The sequence below is a fragment of the Felis catus genome, chromosome A1 (genome assembly GCF_018350175.1).
Source record: "Felis catus isolate Fca126 chromosome A1, F.catus_Fca126_mat1.0, whole genome shotgun sequence".
Taxonomy (NCBI): domain Eukaryota; kingdom Metazoa; phylum Chordata; class Mammalia; order Carnivora; family Felidae; genus Felis; species Felis catus.
In genome coordinates this window covers 160,801,381-160,822,685 of record NC_058368.1, presented here as the reverse complement: position 1 = coordinate 160,822,685, position 21,305 = coordinate 160,801,381, and the positions used below count along the sequence as shown (strand labels likewise).

The window sequence follows — 21,305 nt, the reverse complement described above, 5'->3', positions numbered from 1 at the left end:
TAATCTGGGGTGCCTGGGTGGCTCGGTCGGTTGAGCGTCTGACTTCGGCTCAGGTCATGATCTCACAACTTGTGAGTTCAAGCCCTGCGTTGGGCTCTGTGCTGACAGCTCAGAGCCTGGAGCCTGCTTTGGATTCTGTGTCTCCCTCTCTCTCTCTGCCCCTAACCCACTCGCATTCTGTCTCTGTCTCTCTCAAAAATAAATCAACATTAAAAAATTTTTTTTCAAGATTTTGGTTAATCTTTTGTGTGCCCAACTCTTCTAAATCACTCTAGGCAGTCAGGGTGTTATAACATTTGACAAATACCTCTTGGGGAGAAGCTTTTAGCACTCAGCAAGTTCAAATAAGGTGAAATAAAATAAGCTATTTTAGTAGAGTCTTCCAGAGAACCACAACTCAGGTCAAGTAATTACTATTCTTTGGAAATAAAGTTTGGAAAGAGCTGCAGTGCTATTGTGCTTCCTCTGATACCAGGAGTATGGCCTATTATCTTTTTTTTTTTTTTCAACATTTATTTTTGGGACAGAGAGAGACAGAGCATGAACGGGGGAGGGGCAGAGAGAGAGGGAGACACTGAATCGGAAACAGGCTCCAGGCTCTGAGCCATCAGCCCAGAGCCTGACGCGGGGCTCGAACTCACGGACCGCGAGATCCTGACCTGGCTGAAGTCGGACGCTTAACCGACTGCGCCACCCAGGCGCCCCTGGCCTATTATCTTTCTAAAGCTACTCTTTAGACATCAAGTGGTGGATGAAACTAGAAGAGATGAAATACCACAAAGCATGTTGTTGATGCTAAGATTCAGCCATTCCATTTTTCTTGATGACATGCCACCTCATGGCTGAAGTCTCAGGTTAATTTTTGGAATTCTGACAATTTGTGGCTACTTTTGTGGCTTTTTTGGAGTGTCTTTACTCCATCATGTTCACATCTCTCACTCCACCTTTCATTTTCATTCCTAGTGATGTTTTTCTCATTCTTAGTTTACTTAGCTTGTCAAGATCCCTTTTTATTTTAATTTTTTAAAAATTAATTTTATTTTTAGATTTTCCCATTGTACAAAAAACTTGAATGAAAATACCTGAATTTCTTAGATTTGATTTCCAAAAGCAATTTATCTGATATATGCATTTAGTTTCCTTTTGATCCTCAGGTAGCATTTTTGCATAGCTTCCCTCACATATCTTTTCCATATATAGTATCAATATCTAAGATAAGAAGTTATGTCAAAATGGTTTTTCTGGTAAAACATTCATTAATTTTTTAACATTTATTAGTACTTACTAGGTTCCAGTGATTATGAGAATACATAATGAAAAATAATTCCAACTATCCCTACCCTAATTCAGCTTGTATTTTATCAAGGACAGACATAAAATAAAATCCTAGACCCTGAACTGCAGACTGGGTAAATTACCTTGAAAGGAGAAGAGACGATAGGTCCTAAGGTGAAAATTTGAGAACACAGTTCCAAGTCTTTTACAGTCATTGAGAAATCTTGATGGCATGAACCAGGATGACGTCACTGAGGTGGTAATACTGGACATCCATGTAATCCAAGACACTTGTCCTTAAAGTGAAATTGCGACTTGATGGGTTAAGCACTGCAGATTTTATCCATCTCTTCCATTGCAGGAGATTTTGGGGAAAAGTGTGTTCGATAGTGTCAATACTTACCTACTCAAAAACCTTTTATCTACATATTTTCTTGCCTGAGCTCATCTTTTACTATGAAAGCTATTATTTTCAGATATTAGCTTTTCCACTCTCCATTACAGTGAGCAAATACATACTTTAGTCAATCTTGATTAATATCACAAAAAGAAAAAAATTGCCTGCTGAGGGTATAGTTTAGGGAAAAAAAACTTATTCTCTAAACTTAAAAAAATTATGAAAATAAATTCATCTCTTCTTCAGCTAGATGTGAGATGCCCATGATTTGTAATAGTAGGAAATAAGCCTAGAACTCAAGCTAACATTTAAGGAGGCTAAAATTTGAGTTCAAAATAGCAGTTCCAATGATCTAAATCCATCTGCAACTGTATTTCAGGACTCCCATTATATTTCTGGTGAGAAATTCTTAGTAAATGTGCTCTTGTTGATAGAAAATGACAAGGATAACTCATTTGTTACTTGAAATATCAGTTTGTATTGTAATTTACTCCTAATCATGGGTAGATGTTTGGGTTAACATTTGGTCAGAGACAATCAATCTCCCTCTTTCTAGCCATTACTTTCACTGTGACAATGTCAGAATTCAACACATAGGTAATCAGAATATTAAAAGTAGAATAAACAGATTACAATATAGAAGAAAATAATGCTGAGTATTTTCCAAAGTTAGAGAGCAAACCACAAATCTAAGAGACAGCAAAACTATGCATATCATATTTAACTTGTTAAAAACCAATGATAACCAATGAAAAGAAAAAATATTAACAGCAACCATGACAACAACAATATACTATTTATAGAAGGACAAGGATTAAGAATTATAGCAATCTGTTCATCAGAAAACCTTAAACAAGACAGGAGAGTGGTATCTTTAATGTGCTGAATAAAAAAGTGGTCAATGCAGAATTCTATATCCAGTGAAAACATTATTGAGAATTTAAGGAGAAATAAATGCTTTCAAAGAAACAAAAACTAAGCGAACCCATTGCTATTAGACCTACTGTGAAAGAAATGTTTGAGAATGGTCTTTAGGAAAAAGGGACAGGATCATTCAGAAAATAGAACATCAGAATATTGAAAATGGAAAAAAAATAAAAGTACATATAGTATTTTTTTCTTATTTGTAGTTTTTGAAAACATAACTGATAAAAACCAGGCTGAATTATATATTAGGTGTTTACAGCATAAAATTCAGGAAAACAATGGCATAAGGGATGGAAGAGAGAATAGGTTTTACACAATTAAAAATTTCTTACACTGCACACAGGTGATATAATATTATGTTACAACTGTTGCAGGTTATTTTTAAATGTATATTGTGAACCCCAGAGCAACCAGTAAAAAATGTGTTAAGATAATATAACCAATAAATTAGATTAAATGGGCTCATTAAAAACTGCTAAATTAAAACCAGAGAAGACAGAAAAAGAGAAAAAAGTTACAAGGAAGGATCAAATGGAGAAAATAGAAAACAGATAACAAGATGCTACAATATAATCCAGTCACATCAATAGTCATTGTGAATGTCAATGATCTAAACCCACTAGTCAAAAGAGAATCTTATATAAAACAATAATGACCCAACTATATTTGTCAATAAGAATCCACTACAAATATAAGATACTGATAGGTTATGTATGGTAAGAGGATGAAGAAAGATGAAATCATTAACCAAAATAAATCTCAAGAAACTATATTAATTTCATATAAATTACATTTCAGTACAAGAAACTTTTTCAGAGATAGACAGGAAACAAATGATGAAACGGGTAAATTTTACCCAAAAGACTAAAGAATCTTAAATTTGTATCCATGTGTCAAGACAGTATCAAATAGGATGCCTGGGTGGCTCAGTTGGTTGAGTGTCTGACTTCGGGTCAGGTCATGATCTCACGTTACTGGATTTGAGCCCCATGTTGGACTTTGTGCTGACAGCTCAGAGTCTGGAGCCTGCTTTGGATCTGTATCTCCCTCTCTCTCTTCCCCTCCTTCACTTACACTCTTGTCACTCTCCCTCTCTCTCTCTCAAAAATAAACAAACATTAAAAAAAAAGTATCGAAACACATGGGGAAATAATGGATAAAAACAAAAGGAAGAATAAATGGAGTTGTAATTATGATTGGAGACATTAACATGCCTCTCTCAGAAATTGACAGAACAAGTAGCCAGAAAATGAATAAAAAAATAGATAACCCCCAAGCAACTGTCCATCACTTGGATCTCTTTGAGAGTTCTGGAGCATTCCATCTAACAATAGTAGAATACACAGTCTTTTCAAGTACAAACGGAGCAGACATCTATGTAAACTGCATCCAGGAGTATAAAACAAACCTTAATAAATTTAAAAACAGAAATTACTATAATATGCTTTTGGACTGAGACAAAATTAAACTAGACGTCAATATTAGAGAGGTAGGCAAAAAATCTCCAAATATTTAGAAAATAAAAATCACATCTATCTAATCCATGAGTTGAAGAGAAAGTCTCAAGAGCAATTTAAACTAGCTGCCTTTTCTTTATAAGTATCCTCTTAGCTTTAAAGAATAGTGATGGATATAGCAGCAGTGACACATTGAATGGTAGTTATACATGTATGCTAGAGGAGTTTTCAACCTCTCTTTATATACTTCCTGCCCACATATTCAATGGGTCTTCCACAGTATCATTTTGGGTGGTAATAAGAATAAATATCAGATTTTGATCACTCCCCTTTCTTCCCCTCTAATACTGGGAGAAGCATAGATATTATAGAGTTTAAGAGTGGTAGTGATTTTTAAATTTGTTTTCTTTCTCGACCTGTTAAGATATAATGGTAGGTGTTGAATTTCTGCTACTGTGTTTCCTTGCTTATTTGTATGTTTTAGTGGGCTTTCACTAAGAAGTTTCTTTCATTCAGTTTCTCTTTCAGAAAATTTTCCAACTGTTTTCAGCTTTTTTAAAATTATGCCATATTTTGTTTACAGTGAAAGGTTTTACATTCAACAGTAAGTTTATAGAATTTTGTAACAAGATTTCAGCTTGACCAACTCAATAACTTCATGGGCCTAATTTCAAGATGAATCAATTTCAAGTGTAATTTGGTTGGGAAGGAATCTGGTATGAAGTGAAAAGTCATTCAGAGTTGGGGGTGATTTCTTAGTCTAATCACAGAAGAAAAAAAATTAAGAGATTATTTGCTCAGCCTCTTCGTTACAGAGAGAAGGTGGATTTTTAGAAGTACTACATTAGGAGCAACAACTAATAACAATTTCTAAATTTGGGCCATTATATTTTACTTTTATCGCCTTTCATCTTACTTCTTTATACCATTTTAAATAATATTTAATCTTACAAGGAAGTTTTGAAGATGTTGTTTCTGATGTAACCATTAGAGGCCATTGCTCATGTTTGATACATGTAGCCACTTAAAATCCTGTCATGATTCACAGTACCTTTCATCATTATTTTCTCTTAAACCCCCTAATATATTTAATGGTTTTATGTAGTTTAAAGGGTAACCATAACTTCAGTTAGTGAAGTGATCGAAAAGGATTATTTCTCATTATGTTAATTATTTCCTATTGTTACTTCTTCTGAATCTCTGAAAGCCTTTTTTCCTTCCAATTTTCCTTTGTTCTTAGGTAACTCTGAAATTACTAAGCATCAAATGTAGTAGAAGACTTTCATTTAGCAATTCAAATATACTAAATGCCTATTAATTACAATTTAAAATTATAATAAGGGAGCTTCCAATTGGTGACCATGTGGAGCTGCAGGGAGAGTGGCAGCCTGGCGAGCTCAGGGAAGCTGCCTGCCCTTGCTGCACACCTCCTCCCCCCCATCTGGCTGTTCCAGAGTCACATCCTTTGTCACTCACCTCGTGATCTGGGCAGTCCAAGATGACAGCATAGGAAGATCCTGAATTCACCTCCTTGTATGAACATACCGAGTCTACAGCTACATGTGCAACAATTCCCTCTGAAAACGACCTGAAAAACATATGAACAACTTCCTCACAAACAATAAAAGGGCTGCATGGAGACAGGAAGATGACAGCATAGGAGGATGCTGGGCTCACCTCATCCTGCAGATCTCTTAGATTCCACCCACACCTGCCTAAATAACCCAGAAAACTGCCAGAAGATAAGCAAAATGGACTTTCCGGAGCCAAGCATAGACAAGAGTCCCATAGAAAAGGGTAGGAAGGGCAGAGAGGCAGCGCATGCTACATGGACTAGCGAGACAGAGCCGGGGCGGTGGAGGGGCAGCCCGCCTGGCAAGGCAGATCCCCTGAAGTCTGGCTTGCAAAAGCGGAGGGGCCGGACTGCACGACTTCTGACAACAAGCAGGACTTAACATCTGGAATGTTAAAAGTCAACAGCTCTGCTCTTGGAGAGTGGGAGGGCGAGAGGACACCAGGAAGGAGACTTGTTGAGCCCCGGAAGGACAGAGTTCAGTAGGGGAACAAAGGCTCTGGCAAGCGCCATTTTCCTTTCCCATCCTCCAGTTGAAATTCCAAAGGGAACTGGTTCCTGTCACTGAACTTGCCTGCAACCCTGTGCTTCTGTGAATACATCCATCCTAAGAGTCTGCCTCCCTCCCAGCGCTGCAGGGTCCCTCCCACAGGGGACCACTGACCCCAAAGCAAGCTAAGCCTAACACTTCCGCCCCTGTGCACCTCGCACATTCACCCCAGGTAATACGCCCTGGGCCAGATCCCAGAGAGGCAGCACCACAAGCATGGCAGTGTGGAAGTAGCCCAGACTGGGGTCACACCACTCCACAGTGAGTCCTGCCCCTGGGAGAGGGGAAGATGAGGTACACACCAGTCTGCCTGTGGCCCCGCCCACCAACACAAGTTACTCCAGACAGCACAGCAGAAGTGCCTTGCAGTTTGGAGCCACCACAAGGACTAACAAAAATGACGAAATGGAGTTTCAAAAGAAACTCCAGGAAGCAGCTACAGCTAACGAATTGATCAAAAATGATTTAAGCAATATAACAGAACAAGAATTTAGAATAATAGTCATAATATAACCGCTGGGATTGAAAAAGTAGAGAGGACAGCAGAGAATCTATTGCTACAGAGATCAAGGGGCTAAGAAATAGTCATGAGGAGCTAAAAAATGCTATAAATGAGGTGCAAAATAAAACGGAGGCAGCCATAGCACAAATTGAAGAGGCAGAGGAGAGAATAGGTGAATTAGAAGATAAAATAGTGGGAAAAGAGAAATAAAAAAAATCCAGGAGTATGAAGGGAGAATTAGAGAGTTAAGTGATGCAATCAAATGGAACAATATCCGTATCATAGGATTTCCAGAAGAAAGAAGAGAGAGAGCAAGGAGCTGAAGGTGTACTTGAACAGCTCATAGCTGAGAACTTCCCTGATCTGGATAAGGAAACAGGCATTGAACTCCAAGAGGCACAGAGAACTACCTTCAGATGTAACTTGAATTGATCTTCTGCACGACATATCATAGTGGAAGTGGCAAATACAAAGGTAAAGAAGGAATTCTGAAAGCAGCTAGGGATAAACAGGTTCTAACTTACAAAGGTAGACACATAAGGGTAGTAGCAGACCTATCCACTGAAACTTGGCAGACCAGAAAGGAATGGCAGGAAATCTTCAATGTGATGAACAGAAAAAATATGCAGCTGAGAATCCTTTATCCAGCAAGTCTGTCATTCAGAATAGAAAGGGAGATAAAGGTTTTCCCCAACAAACAAAAACTGAAGGAATTCATCACCACTAAACCAGCCCTACAAGAGATCCTAAGGGGGATTCTGTGAGTGAAATGTTGCAAGGACCACAAAGTACCAGAACATCACTACAAGCATGAAACCTACAGACATCACAATGACTCTAAGCCCTTAACTTTTAATAATAACACTGAATGTAAATGCACTAAATGCCCCATAGGGTATCAGAATGGATTTAAAAAAAAAGACCCATCTATTTGCTGTCTACAAGAGACTCATTTTAGACCTTAGGACACCTTCAGATTTAAAGTGACGGGATGGAGAACTACTTACCATGCTACTGGAAGTCAAAAGAAAGCTGGAATAGCCATACTTATATCAGACAAACTAGACTTTAAATTAAAGGCTGTAACAAGAGATGAAGAAGGGAATTATATAATAATTACAGGGTCCATCCATTAGGTAGAGCTAACAATTATAAATGTCTATGCACTGAATATGGGAGGCCCCAAATATATAAAACAATCACAAACATAAGCAACCTTATTGATAAGAATGTGGTAATTGTAGGGGACTTTAATACCTCACAACAATGGATAGATCATCTAGACACAGGATCAATAAAGAAACAAGAGCCCTGAATGATACATTGGATCAGATGGACTTGACAGATATATTTAGAACTCTGCATCCCAAAGCAATAGAATATACTTTCTTCTCGAATGCACATGGATCATTCTCCAAGATAGATCACATACTGGGTCACAAAACAGCCCTTCGTAAGTAGAAAAGAATTGAGATCATACCATGCACACTTTCAGACCACAATGCCATGCAACTTGAAATCAACCACAGGAAAACGTGTGGAAAACCTCCAAAAGCATGGAGGTTAAAGAACACCCTACTGAAGAATGAATGGGTCAACCAGGCAATTAGAGAAGAAATTAAAAAATATATGGAAACAAATGAAAATGCAAATACAACAATCCAAATGCTTTGGGATGCAGCGAAGGCAGTCCTGAGAGGAAAATACATTGCAATCCAGGCCTATCTCAAGAAACAAGAAAAATCCCAAATACAAAATCTAACAGCACACCTAAAGGAACTAGAAGCAGAACAGCAAAGACACCCCAAAACCAGAAGAAGAAGAGAAATAATAAAGATCAGAGCAGAAATAAACAATATAGAATCTAAAAAAAAACTGTAGAGCAGATGAATGAAACCAAGAGTTGTTTTTGTGAAAAAATAAACAGATTTGATAAACCTCTAGCCAGGCTTCTCAAAAAGAAAAGGGAGATGACCCAAATAGATAAAATCATGAATGAAAATGGAATTATTACAACCAATCCCTCAGAAATATAATCAATCATCAGGGAATACTATGAAAAAGTATATGCCAACAAACTAGACAACCTGGAAGAAATGGACAAATTCCTAAGCACCCAGACACTTCCAAAAGTCAAACAGGAAGAAATAGAAAACTTGAACAGACCCATAACCAGTGAAGAAATTGAATCAGTTATCAAAAATCTCCCAGCAAATAAGAGTCCAGGACCAGATGGCTTCCCAGGGGAGTTCTACCAGACATTTAAAGCAGAAATAATACCTATCCTTCTCAAGTAGTTCCAAAAAATAGAAAGGGAAGGAAAACTTCCAGACTCATTCTATGAAGTCAGCATTACTTTGATTCCTAAATGAGACAAACACCCAGCAGAAAAAGAGAACTACAGGCCAATGTCCCTGATGAATATGGATGCAAAAATTCTCAACAAGATACTAGCAAATGGAATTCAACAGCATATAAAAAGAATTTTTCACCATGATCAAGTGGGATTCATTCCTTGGCTGCAGGGCTGGTTCAACATTCACAAATCAATCAGTGTGATACATCATATTAATAAAAGAAAAGAACCATATGATCCTGTCAATCGGTGCAGAAAAAGCATTTGACAAAATTCAGTATTCCTTCTTAATAAAACCCTCAAGAAAGTCGGGATAGAAGGAATGTACTTAAACATCATAAAAGCCATTTATGAAAAGCCCACAGCTAATATCATCCTCAATGAGGAAAAACTGAGAGCTTTCCCCCTGAGATCAGGAACACGACAGGGATGTCCACTCTCACCACTGTTGTTTAACATAGTGTTGGAAGTTCTAGCATCAACAATCAGACAACAAAAGGAAATCAAAGGCATCAAAATTGGCAAAGATGAAGTCAAGCTTTCACTTTTTGCAGATGACATGATATTATACATGGAAAATCCAACAAACTCCACCAAAAGTCTGCTACAACTGATACATGAATTCAGCAAAGCCACAGGGTACAAAATTAACGTACAGAAATTAGTACATTATACACTAATAATGAAGCAACAGAAAGACAAAGAAATTGATCCCATTCACAATTGCACTAAGAACGATAAAATACCTAGGAATAAACCTAACCAAAGATTTAAAAGATCTGTTTGCTGAAAACTATAGAAAGCCTATGAAGGAAATTGAAGAAGATACAAAGAAATGGAAAAACGTTCCATGCTCGCGGATTGGAAGAATAAATATTGTTAAAATGTCAATATTACCCATAGCAATCTACATATTCAATGCAATTCCAATCACATGTGCACCAGCATTCTTCTCGAAGCTAGAACAAGCAATCCTAAAATTTGTATGGAACCACAAAAGACCCCGAATAGCCAAAGTTATATTGAAGAAGAAAACCAAAGCGGGAGTCATCACAATCCCAGACTTTAGCCTCTACTACAAAACTGTAATCATCAAGACAGCATGGTATTGGCACAAAAACAGACACAGAGACCAATGGAATAGAATAGAGACTCCAGAATTGGACCCACAAAAGTATGGCAAACTCATCTTTGACAAAGCAGCAAAGAATATCCAATGGAAAAAAGACAGTCTCTTTAACAAATGGTGTTGGGGGAACGGGACAGCAACATGCAGAAGAATGAAATTAGACCACTTTCTTACACCACTCACTAAAATAAACTCAAAATGAATGAAGGACCTGAAGGTGAGACAGGAAACCATCAAATCCCTAGAGGAGAAAGCAGGAAAAAAACTCTCTGACCTCAGCTGCAGCAATTTCTTACTTGACACATCTCCAAAGGCAAAGGAATTAAAAGCAAAAATGAACTATATGGACCTTATGAAGATAAAGCTTCTGCACTGCAAAGGAAACAATCAACAAAACTAAAACGCAGCTGACAGAATGGGAAAAGATATTTGCAAATGACATATCGGACAAAGGGCTCGTATCCAAAATCTATAAAGGTCTCACCAAACTCCACACCCGAAAAACAAATAATCTACTGAAGAAATGGGCCAAAGACATGAATAGACACCTCTGTAAAGACATCCAGATGGCCAACAGGCACATGAAAAGATGCTCGACGTCACTCCTCATCAGGGAAATATAAATCAAAACTACACTGGGATAACACCTCACGCCAGTCAGAGTGGCTAAAATGAACAAATCAGGAGACTATAGATGCTGGCGAGGATGTGGAGAAACAGGAAACCTCTTGCACTGTTGGCGGGAATACAAACTGGTGCAGCTGCTCTGAAAACCAGTGTGGAGGTTCCTCAAAAAATTAAAGATAGATCTACCCTATGACCCAGCAATAGCACTGCTAGGAATTTACCCAAGGGATACGGGAGTACTGATGTATAGGGGCACTTGTACCCCAATGTTTATGGCAGCACTTTCAACAATAGCCAAATTATGGAAAGAGCCTAAATGTCCATCAACTGATGAATGGGTAAAGAAGTTGTGGTTTATATACATAGAATGGAATACTACGTGGCAATGAGAAAGAATGAAATATGGCCTTTTGTATCAACGTGGATGGAACGGGATAGTGTTATGCTAAGTGAAATAAGTCATACAGAGAAAGACAGATACCATATGTTTTCACTCTTATGTGGATCCTGAGAAACTTAACAGAAGACCATGGGGGAGGGGAAGGGGGAAAAAAAAGCTAGAGAGGAAAGGAGGTAAATAATAAGAGACTCTTAAAAACTGAGAATTAACTGAAGTTTGATTGGGGGTGGGAGTGAGGGGAAAGTGGGTGATTGGCATTGAGGAGGACAGCTGTTGGGATGAGCACTGTGTGTTGTATGGAAACCAATTTGACAATAAATTCCATATTAAAAGAATAAAAATTACAATAAGTATTCTGTTATAGTTTAGAATCTTGAAGTCTAGGTTTATTTAAGGGATTATTATAGCTTATAATAATAAAATAATTAGGTTTATAATTTTATAGTATATAATATGTAAGTTATATATGCTATATAGTTCATAATATAAATTTTGTATCATATGAAGAGAATGTAAACATTAACGGTGGTAACCTATGGATCAAAAGCTAACATAATCCCATTAAATATACCTGTGGAAAAAATAGACAAAGAGACATTTCCAAAATGTTCAAAATAAGAATACTGGTGATTTAGTTGAAGCTTTCTTTGGTTGGATGTAGGACATTAGTAAAGTTTTGTTTTAAATGTATTCCACCAATGGTCATATTCCAAATGACTTAAAAAATCAAAGAAGGGAAAATTCACTGTGGGGACCTCCTTAGGCTGCTGGTAACTGGCTGTCTGTTATCTGTGCATTTGTTTGTCTTTAATTTGTCAATTTGAAATAATGATTCACAATAGGTGTGCAAAGATTTTACAGAACATCACAGCATAGCTGCCACTTGGGCAGTTTATTACTTTCTTAGGAAGTTCCAATATACTGCCTCATAACAGTCCTTTCAAGCCCATACCATTGCCATTTAACAGATGAGAAAAAAAATGCCTTGAGTGACATCACTCAAAATGGCTTTGGTGGCACGTTTTGTTGGTGGGGTGGGAAAGAGGAAATGATAGGATATTTAATGGTGAATTAAGAGAAATTCTCCTAATCTCCTTGCCTGTCCAAAGTGTTGGTGATCCATGTGCAGTAGTGACTAAGAAAAAATGAGTTTCTTGCTCCCTAGGAAGGTTTGAAAAGGCTCTTCCAGGGCACCTGGGTGGCTCAGTCGTTTAAATGTCCGGCTTCGGCTCAGGTCATGATCTCATGGTTTGTGGGTTCAAGCCCCGCATTGTACTCTGTGTTGACAGCTCAGAACCTGGAGCCTGCTTCAGATTCTGTGTCTCCCTCTCTCTGCCCCTGCCCTGATCACACTCTGTTTCTCAAAAAATGAATAAACGTGAAAAACAAAATTGAAAAGTCTCTTCCAGAATCATACTAGAATGGTAAGACGCAGGTTGCTTTGGTTGTAAAGCCAGAGAGATGAAGTATCAAGCACTTATTTACTTTCATTTCAAAATTAAGCAGTGAACAGTGAACCTAGTATCCTGGAGGAAGCCAGGATTCCCAAAAGTTACTGTAGAAAAATGCATTTTCTAAAGACTATCATATGAGCAATCTGGTGATCAAATAAATACTAATGCAATTAGTGATATGCCACATGACAAATGTATTTAACAGCTTGAAAGTTGGGGGATAACATTTACATATAATTCTAAAAATAAATATATTAAATGTGGAGAAATCAAGATTAGGTCTCAGACTACCCTGCCTTTGTCTCATCTACCATGAATTTTATCTCACAATAATTCCATCTCACAAAATCCCACTGGATGGAAACAGAAACTAACTATTTTGTTGCAATCTAAAATATTCTGCAGACTAAAACTCATGGTTTCGGTTGATGTCACATCTGCCTAATATAAAATTCATTTTTTTTTGTTTGTTAAGGAGGATGCAGCTTTCAAGTACCAATGAGGACCTATACTACACTGACTGACATCTCTTCAAGACATAGGAAAATGGGGTTGATTATTTCTCACATGTTGATCAAGGTCACTGAGGAAAACATAGTATAAAAAGTTAATATTGTAGGAAAGACTTGACATCAAAAATGAAATAATGTTTGATATTGAAAAAGATATATTATCCCCATAGCTCTGCCAAACTTAGTGTCTACACAAATTATTATCTCTCTTTTAAGTGTCAGTAAGTTATAGTTATGTAAGTTACAGTTCTCTAAGGGCAGCTTTAACTGCTTTCTGTTACTTAGAAATTTCCTCTGTTTTACTTCTCTCAGTCAAAATGACTTCAATTTTTACAATGCCATTTCCTTTTATGTCAGAATTGTGTGCCATGGCATAGAATTTCCAACTGAATATACCTTTTCTCTTTCTCTCTACAAATTATATATACCAAATGAATATCTTATGTATAACTTGCTAAAATAAAGGATGTCACTTTTCATTTGCTCATGGATACTGATATTCTTTGTACTAAGATTTTAGTACTGGGGTACCTGGGTGGTGAGTTAATTGACTGTGCAACTCTTGATTTTCGCTCAGGTCATGATTTTGTGGTTTGTGGGATTGAGCGCCACGTCAGGCTCTGCACCGGATATGCAGCCTGACTTGGGATTCTCTCTCTGCCCCTCCGTCTCTGTCTCAAAATAAATAAATAAATAAATGTAAAATAATAAATAAAATCTGAGTACATATCTTCACTTGCAGAATTATCAAAGTTTGCTGAATATAAGAAAGTTCCCTGTGGAGATGATAATGTTAACTCCTAAAAATTCCTGGATTAACACTATAGTGAGATTTTACTCCTAGAATAAGAGAAATATATTATGACTCCTCTACTCCTATTTATAATTTTATTAGCAACTGTATGGAAATTGTCTAAAAAATTGTTTTATATATAAATTCAGCCCATTAATTATGGCAAAATTATTGATATTGTTGCAATTATACTGTCAACTCTCCTGAACTCAGTTTCTCTGTGTTTTGCCTATAGTTGTGCTTAGAAGTAACTTTCTAGAATCCACATTTCCACTATGTGTTCTAAAATTACTGAATAAATAAGAAAATTATATACCTCAGTATTTGTTTAGAATATGGATATCATATGGATGATACAGCTGATAAAAAAACATTAGATCTTTTTCTGTACAAACTTAATGGTTGGACTTTGGGGAATATGGTGGCAGTGGTGGCAACACAGATTTGGGTCTTTCCAAATCCTAATTAGACCAACTACTGGGGAATCCAAAATCTTCTGGACAACATATCCAGAAACTAATGAAAATGCCTTCACAAACTCCAAGATGAAAGGTGGTCCACCATGAGAGCAGGGGTAGGAATGGAGAGCTTTCAGAAAATGATGCAAGATTAACAACTGTAAAAAGAAGGTCTGGGTAGGAAGTGTCTCGGTCCACATGCCAGTTGTGAGAAAAATCTGACCTGGCCAATGAGCCACCCCTCAGTGGAGCCCTAAAGTGGACAGAAGTCAAATGAACCTAGGACTCCGTATCAGGCTTAGTCTTTGGCTGGGTGCAGCCTGGAAGAAGCAGGGCTGTAGAGCCCAAAAGAAACAGGCCTTGGTCTGTATGTGGTGGAACTAATAGGGTTACAGCTGGAGGCTGAAAGTCAGCTATACTCCCCATAAAATGCTTCCAAAGAGATTCGAGCAAAGCACTTTAATGGCAGTAGCAATCTACCCATTACAACGCATACATGCACTTTTCTAAGTTCTTGTATGGTTTTCTGGGGCCTCTTTCTGAGGAAAGTTACTGACTCCTTTTTTTCCACTGTTGTAATTGGGACCACAACGGGGTAGGAATTCCAAGATAACCTTTTATTTATTTATTTTTTTCAACTTTTATTTATTTTTGGGACAGAGAGAGAGAGAGAGAGCATGAACGGGGGAGGAGCAGAGAGAGAGGGAGACACAGAATCGGAAACAGGCTCCAGGCTCTGAGCCATCAGCCCAGAGCCTGATGCGGGGCTCGAACTCACAGACCGCGAGATCGTGACCTGGCTGAAGTTGGACGCTTAACCGACTGCGCCACCCAGGCGCCCCCAAGATAACCTTTTAAAAAGATAGATATGCTTCAGATATTGGAACTTAATTTCTCTTTTTCTTAGAACACTGTCACTAGATATTGACTTGCCATATGTGACCATGAGGTAAACAGTGATAAGAATGTAGAAAATACATAAAGGGAAAAGAGGGCATTGTAAAAATTAAAATAAGTATATCTGATGAAGCTAAACACAGAAGTTCCAGTCTCTATGATTCCAAAAATCTGAATATTTAAGATAAAAATATAATTAATGGAGAATTAAAAGTTAAAACTAGACAGATGAAGTAAAAATTGAATTCAAGCATATCCCCCAAACGTCATAATTATGCAAAGGAATTATAAGATAGAAAACACAAAATAGAATTTGAACTATAGAGGATAAAAAAAAGGGTCCATTAGGCTTTTAATAATAATTTCAGAAATTTACAGACAACTTAAAGAATATACCATTTCACAAGACAATACCAATAATTTTTCAGAACTAACTTAAAATAATGTGTTAGCCAACTAAATAACAACAAAACTGTAATGGGTTTCAAATGGGTCAAAAGCTAATTTCCACTAAGACACGCAGAATCAAAATGACTGACTTAGCAAGTAAAAAAGATGTTGGTAATAAATAACATTTAGTGATAACATTCTGATCACAGTGAGCAAAAATGTGTTATTTTAATAAAATCTTAAAAGTGCTGAAGGGAATTTACTATGAAAATTATGAATATAATTTTATTCCAGCTGCACTATTATTAAATAATGTAAGTGAAATTAAAAGTTTTAGATGTAATGAAAGCCAGATAATATGCCATCCAACTCAGCAAGCAGGAGAGGAGACCCAGAAAGAAAGAACGAGGTATAAGAAGTAAAGAAAATGGTAAAATCTATGGAAATAAATATTTAAATATAAATATAAACATATAACATCCATATGTTATATGTATGTAACTACTCTGTAAATATATTGACAATAACTCAGTGTGAGGTGGTTAAAAATACACTTTAAAACCGCATTAGTTTAAGTCTTTCAAAATACTATTTTCTAGCACTACAAGAGAATAAAAATATCTATTATTTCAACGTACTCTAAAGACTGTTTTAATAACTAAAGTAATCTTAAAAATCTCTGTCAAATTGATAGAAGCAAAAAAAATGAATAGAATACAGAACACATATTTTGGAATAGATCTCAGCATATGGATATTTTAGGTAAGGCATTTGTTGGGCAGGGTATCCTATGTGTGGTAGGATGTTGAGTAGCATCCCTAGACATACCTCGTTGATGCTAGTAGCACCCCTCAGTGTCACTGCTGGGACAACCAAAAGTAGCCTCACTTGAGAACCAATGATCTAAAATAAGGCAGAAAAGGAGAAAAAGAAAAGACGCTCAATAGAAACAGTATACATGTTAAGGACAATTTCACATATATTAGTTACCATAATGTAAGGTTTAAAAATCATTTAAACAAATACAAAATGTATATATCTATATCCACATATACAGCAACAAATATGCATTCATATGATGACATAGATAGATCTCAACATGTTAGTAATAATCCCACAACCACTGTCAAACATAACCCTTTTCCAAAATGTGATCATCATTTAGGGCACAGAAAGTCATATTTATAAGAAATGGTGACAAAAATAGTATTCACCACCATACAAATCCTCTTCTTCAAAAATAATATAATTCAATTAAAAAATCACTGATTTTAAAAAGCCCCTCCCCATCCTGTTGCATTTTGGGAACTTAAAAATAAATACATCTAAAAAGCTCTTCCAGTAAAAATGAAATCATAATCGGAATTACAAAATAATTGTAGATACAAAAAGATGAAAGTAAGAGCATGTCTTACTCTACTCCTATTTTCATGGTTGAGGAAGAGACCCACACATTGGTGTAACACCCAGCTTCCTCATTAGTCATTCAGTCCATCAAACGCTAGCAAAAGAAAGCACAGAGCTAGAGTAGCTTTTCTCCTAAAGGAGCAACTAAAACCCTCTTATAAAACAACTGGGATTAAGCCCATTTCTCCTAGAAACTTATAGTCCTCAGGATAGGACTGAACACGGGGCCAAAACCTTACTTTCCCTTGGACCTCTACATACCCAATGAAGAAGAGAAACCCAGAAACTCCCTGGGTCATATGCCATATTACTCAAATCCTTCCTACCAGTATCTGCAAAAATCTATTAGAACAAATCTCATTATATCTTTGTTTATCTCAGTTACCAAGAAACTTCTAAACTGCTATGTTATCTTTCTGTTTTTACACCTGAATCCAGTAAAGCTTTATACATCTCTATTATTTCTCCTTTTGCAGTCTTATATCAACTTTTTAAAATGTTTTACTCTATTCCTTGAAATTCAATGTTATGCATAAGAGTTTTGCATAAAATCTTTATACTGTCAACATATTACCTGAATGGTCCCTTCATTCATTTTGTTCAAATTGCAATCCAACTATCACCAGGATGCAGTAATTAGTGTGTGAATTCCCTCATAGTGTCTCTCATCGATGGCTTTATTTTTCTTAGTTGTGGCTTTATTTTTCTGAGTCCTTATATCACTGTTTTGTAAATGAACTAGGTATTCTTTTATTTTTTCATTTTTATTTGGTAAATTTTATTTATTTATTTTTGAGAGAGAGAAACACTGAGCACAATTTGGGGAGAGGGGCAGAGTGGGAGAGATAGAATCCCAGAGCCTGACGAGGAGATTGAACTCATGAACCATGAGATCATGACCTAAGCCGAAATCAAGAATTGAACACTCAATCAACTGAGCCACCCAGGCACCCTCGTATTCTTATATTTCCAAAATAAAATTTAGAACGTATTCCCACCTTTTTGGTAGCCATGTTCAAATATAATCCCCAATAATTCTCATCTCTTGGTATTCACACTTTTGTGTAGTCCTCTTCCACAATGTGGGAAGTGATAAAAGTGTGAGTTTCAGAGTAGGTCATTAAAGACTTTGAACCCTCTCCCTGTTTTCTCTTGAATCACTTGCTGTGAATCTGGCAGTCATGTACTGAGGACCCATAGACCAGCTCTATAGACAAATCCACAAGTCCATATTTTTACTAACTGAGATTTTCTTCCACCCACCAGCGTCAAATTGCCAATCATATGAGTGAGCAATTTTAGAAATAAATCTTGCAGGTCCAATAAAAATAACTCTGATGACCCAGTCAAGGATGACATGAAAGTTGCAACGTCATAAGAGACATTCCCAAGGCAGAAACATGAAGAAATGGTACTCTTAAATGCCTGACCAACTCTCATAAATATTTGCTGTGTTTTTATGGTCCTAAATTTTTATTTAATTGCTGTACAGCAAAATTTAATACAATCATTTTTCCTAAAATCTCCAGCTCTGTTTCTCAGGTCATCAAGCTATATTAACCACCACATCTCATTGCCATTATCATATGCTGGTCCTGAGACGTCACCCTTGATTTTGTAACGATTTTAGCTACTGTCTCACTGTTCCTCTTTTACATACCACTTTGATAGTAATTCTTGGAAGCTTCAATATATACACAGATAATCCTTTCTATATTCTAGCCATTCATTCTTTAAACTTTGATCCTCCAATTATTTTGTCCATATCCTTCCTTTAGCCACTTACTCCAACGGTTATGCCAAAGAGTTTACAATTGTCAATTACTGTAATTTCTCTATAGTTTCAATTTCATGTATCCTAATCTGTGACCATCAGCTCCTCTCTAACTCAGTGTAGTGCCCAATGCCCACAATTCCTTAACCTTTTTAAAATCTATAATCCATGATTCCCCCCTGACTTCTCCCATTCTTCAGTCTTTTGATGGCCTAAGCTCTGACTTGTACTAGAGTACCATATGCAACACAAAAGTCCTTGTGAAAGTCAATGATGATATCTCAGTGCTTAGTCCAAAAGGTAAATTTTCACATTTACACGTCTCACATTTCAAACTTCCCATGGCCTTTGATACAACTGATAGCTCCTTCCTTGATGCACTTTTTTCATTTTATTTTCAAAACACCAGATTCTCTTTGTGTTCTTCTTGACTAGTTGTTCTTTTAAAATCTTTGTTTGGTGGTTTCTTCTCTTTTATCTGAACTTACCTAAATTCTTTACGGTTCTGCCTTTGGTACTCTTTTCTTTCTATGTTGTTTTTTGGAGGTAGCATCCATTCTAATGATTTCAATAACATCTCTAAGTTGACAATTTCCAAATTTATTTCTCTGTCATAAACTTCTCTTGAACTCTAAAAAATCCCAACTACCTACTCCACATTTCAAGTTAGATGTGCACAACTTTTCTCATACTCAACACATTAAAAACCAAAATTCAAAATATTTTCTTCCTTGCATACAGATCACCTCTTCTCCACTGCTAGTCATCCATACATTTGGCAAGTATTGTGGCATCATAACTGTGTACTCTATTCCTCTGTCACACCATATCCAGTCCATTAGTACATCCTATATTCTCTACTTTGAAGATATATACAAGTTAGGTCCAATATCATTATTGCTACCAGCTGTTCACAGACACCATTATCTCTGAAAGCATTTCTGGTTCTTCCCTATGTCCCTTTAATCTGTACTTTAACAATAGCCACATTTATTATCTAGTTATGTGGTCTTGGCTAACTTCTGGACTAACTCTTCTTTCTTCAGTTTTTGTATAAATGCCACCTTTTCAGTGAGACATGCTCTACCTTTCCTATCTGACATCTCATTGGATCACCACTTCCCTCCCAATCTCTTATCCTCACTTGTTTTACATTGTCTATGGCACTCTTCACTTTCTAACATAATCATGCAATTTTATTATTTTTGTTCTTTTTATTCCTTATTCTTTCCACTGCCCCCACCACCAAAAAAAAAAAAAAAAAAAAGAAAAAAAGAAAAAAATACTGTGAGCTCCATAGGGGCAGGGGCAATTCTGTTTCTGTTTTTTAATATTGACATATCTCAAATATCTAAAATGATTACTGTCAAAAATTAGACAATACATAGATATCTTAAATAAGTTAATAAAGTATTGCAGGTCAAACTGAAGGATGTTAGTAACTATTTAGAATATAATCTTGCTATGTAAATACATGTAACAGAAGCAGTTGAAAGACTGAAAATACATTAAGCATTAAAATAAGTAATCTATAAAACAGGAAAATTAAGTGAGTAAAAATGCAGATATCATTGTAGTAGAATAAAAACTATTTCTGTGAAATATGAATAAAATAGGTAAACTTTTATAATCAAAATCAATGAAAGTATATGTTCATATGTAATGTTAGGAATAAAAATGGAAACATAGAGGTAAAATATAAATGACAAAAAAGAATATTATGCCAACAGCTTTTTGAAAATTGAGGTGAGACAGATATTATCAAAATATTAACTTACTGAAGACCAAGAAAAGCTAACTATATCAATAGATAAAACAGAATTAACACATAATCCTAAACTATGACAAACAACAAAAAAACTAACTCAGATGATTGAAAGCTGAATTCTTTCTTTCTTTCTTTCTTTCTTTCTTTCTTTCTTTCTTTCTTCTTTCTTTCTTTCCTTTTAAGTTTATTTATTTATTCTGAGATAGAGAGAGAGAGGGAGGGTAAGAGAAAATCCAAAGCAGGCTCCGTGCTGCCAGCAAGGAGCTTGATGAGGGGCTTGAACTCATGAACTGTGAGATCATGAGCTGAGCCAAAACCAAGAGTTGGACACCCAACCAACTGAGCTACTCAGGTGCCCCAAGAAGCTGAATTTTCTAAATTCTTCTGAAAACAAGTACCCCTATAGATCACAACGGAAACAGAAATAAAGATACGCAAGTCAGTTTTTGAGACTGATATGACTATCATAAACTACTGGCATTCAACGTAAGAAAAACCAGAGGGTTCCTTTAAAGTATTAAAAAAATATATTAGGCAAAAAATCCAGCATTTAAAAAAAGCAATCTACTCCAAGGAGAGGTTATTTAAGAAATGCAGGAATGCTTCAGTGTTCAATAAAAAAATAAAAATTTTACAAAGGAAAATTTTATTCAATCAGT

General features: G+C 36.3%; 1 long non-coding RNA gene across 1 annotated transcript in view; it reads left to right on the top strand.

The window, feature by feature from the left end:
- The window catches only part of LOC123379207, a 263,127-nt gene extending 249,489 nt beyond the window's left edge, over window positions 1-13,638 (top strand). The window contains exon 5 of the long non-coding RNA XR_006583415.1: window positions 13,123-13,638. This is a non-coding gene — a long non-coding RNA (uncharacterized LOC123379207). The remainder of the gene's footprint in view (window positions 1-13,122) is intronic.
- The last annotated feature ends 7,667 nt before the right edge of the window (window positions 13,639-21,305 follow it).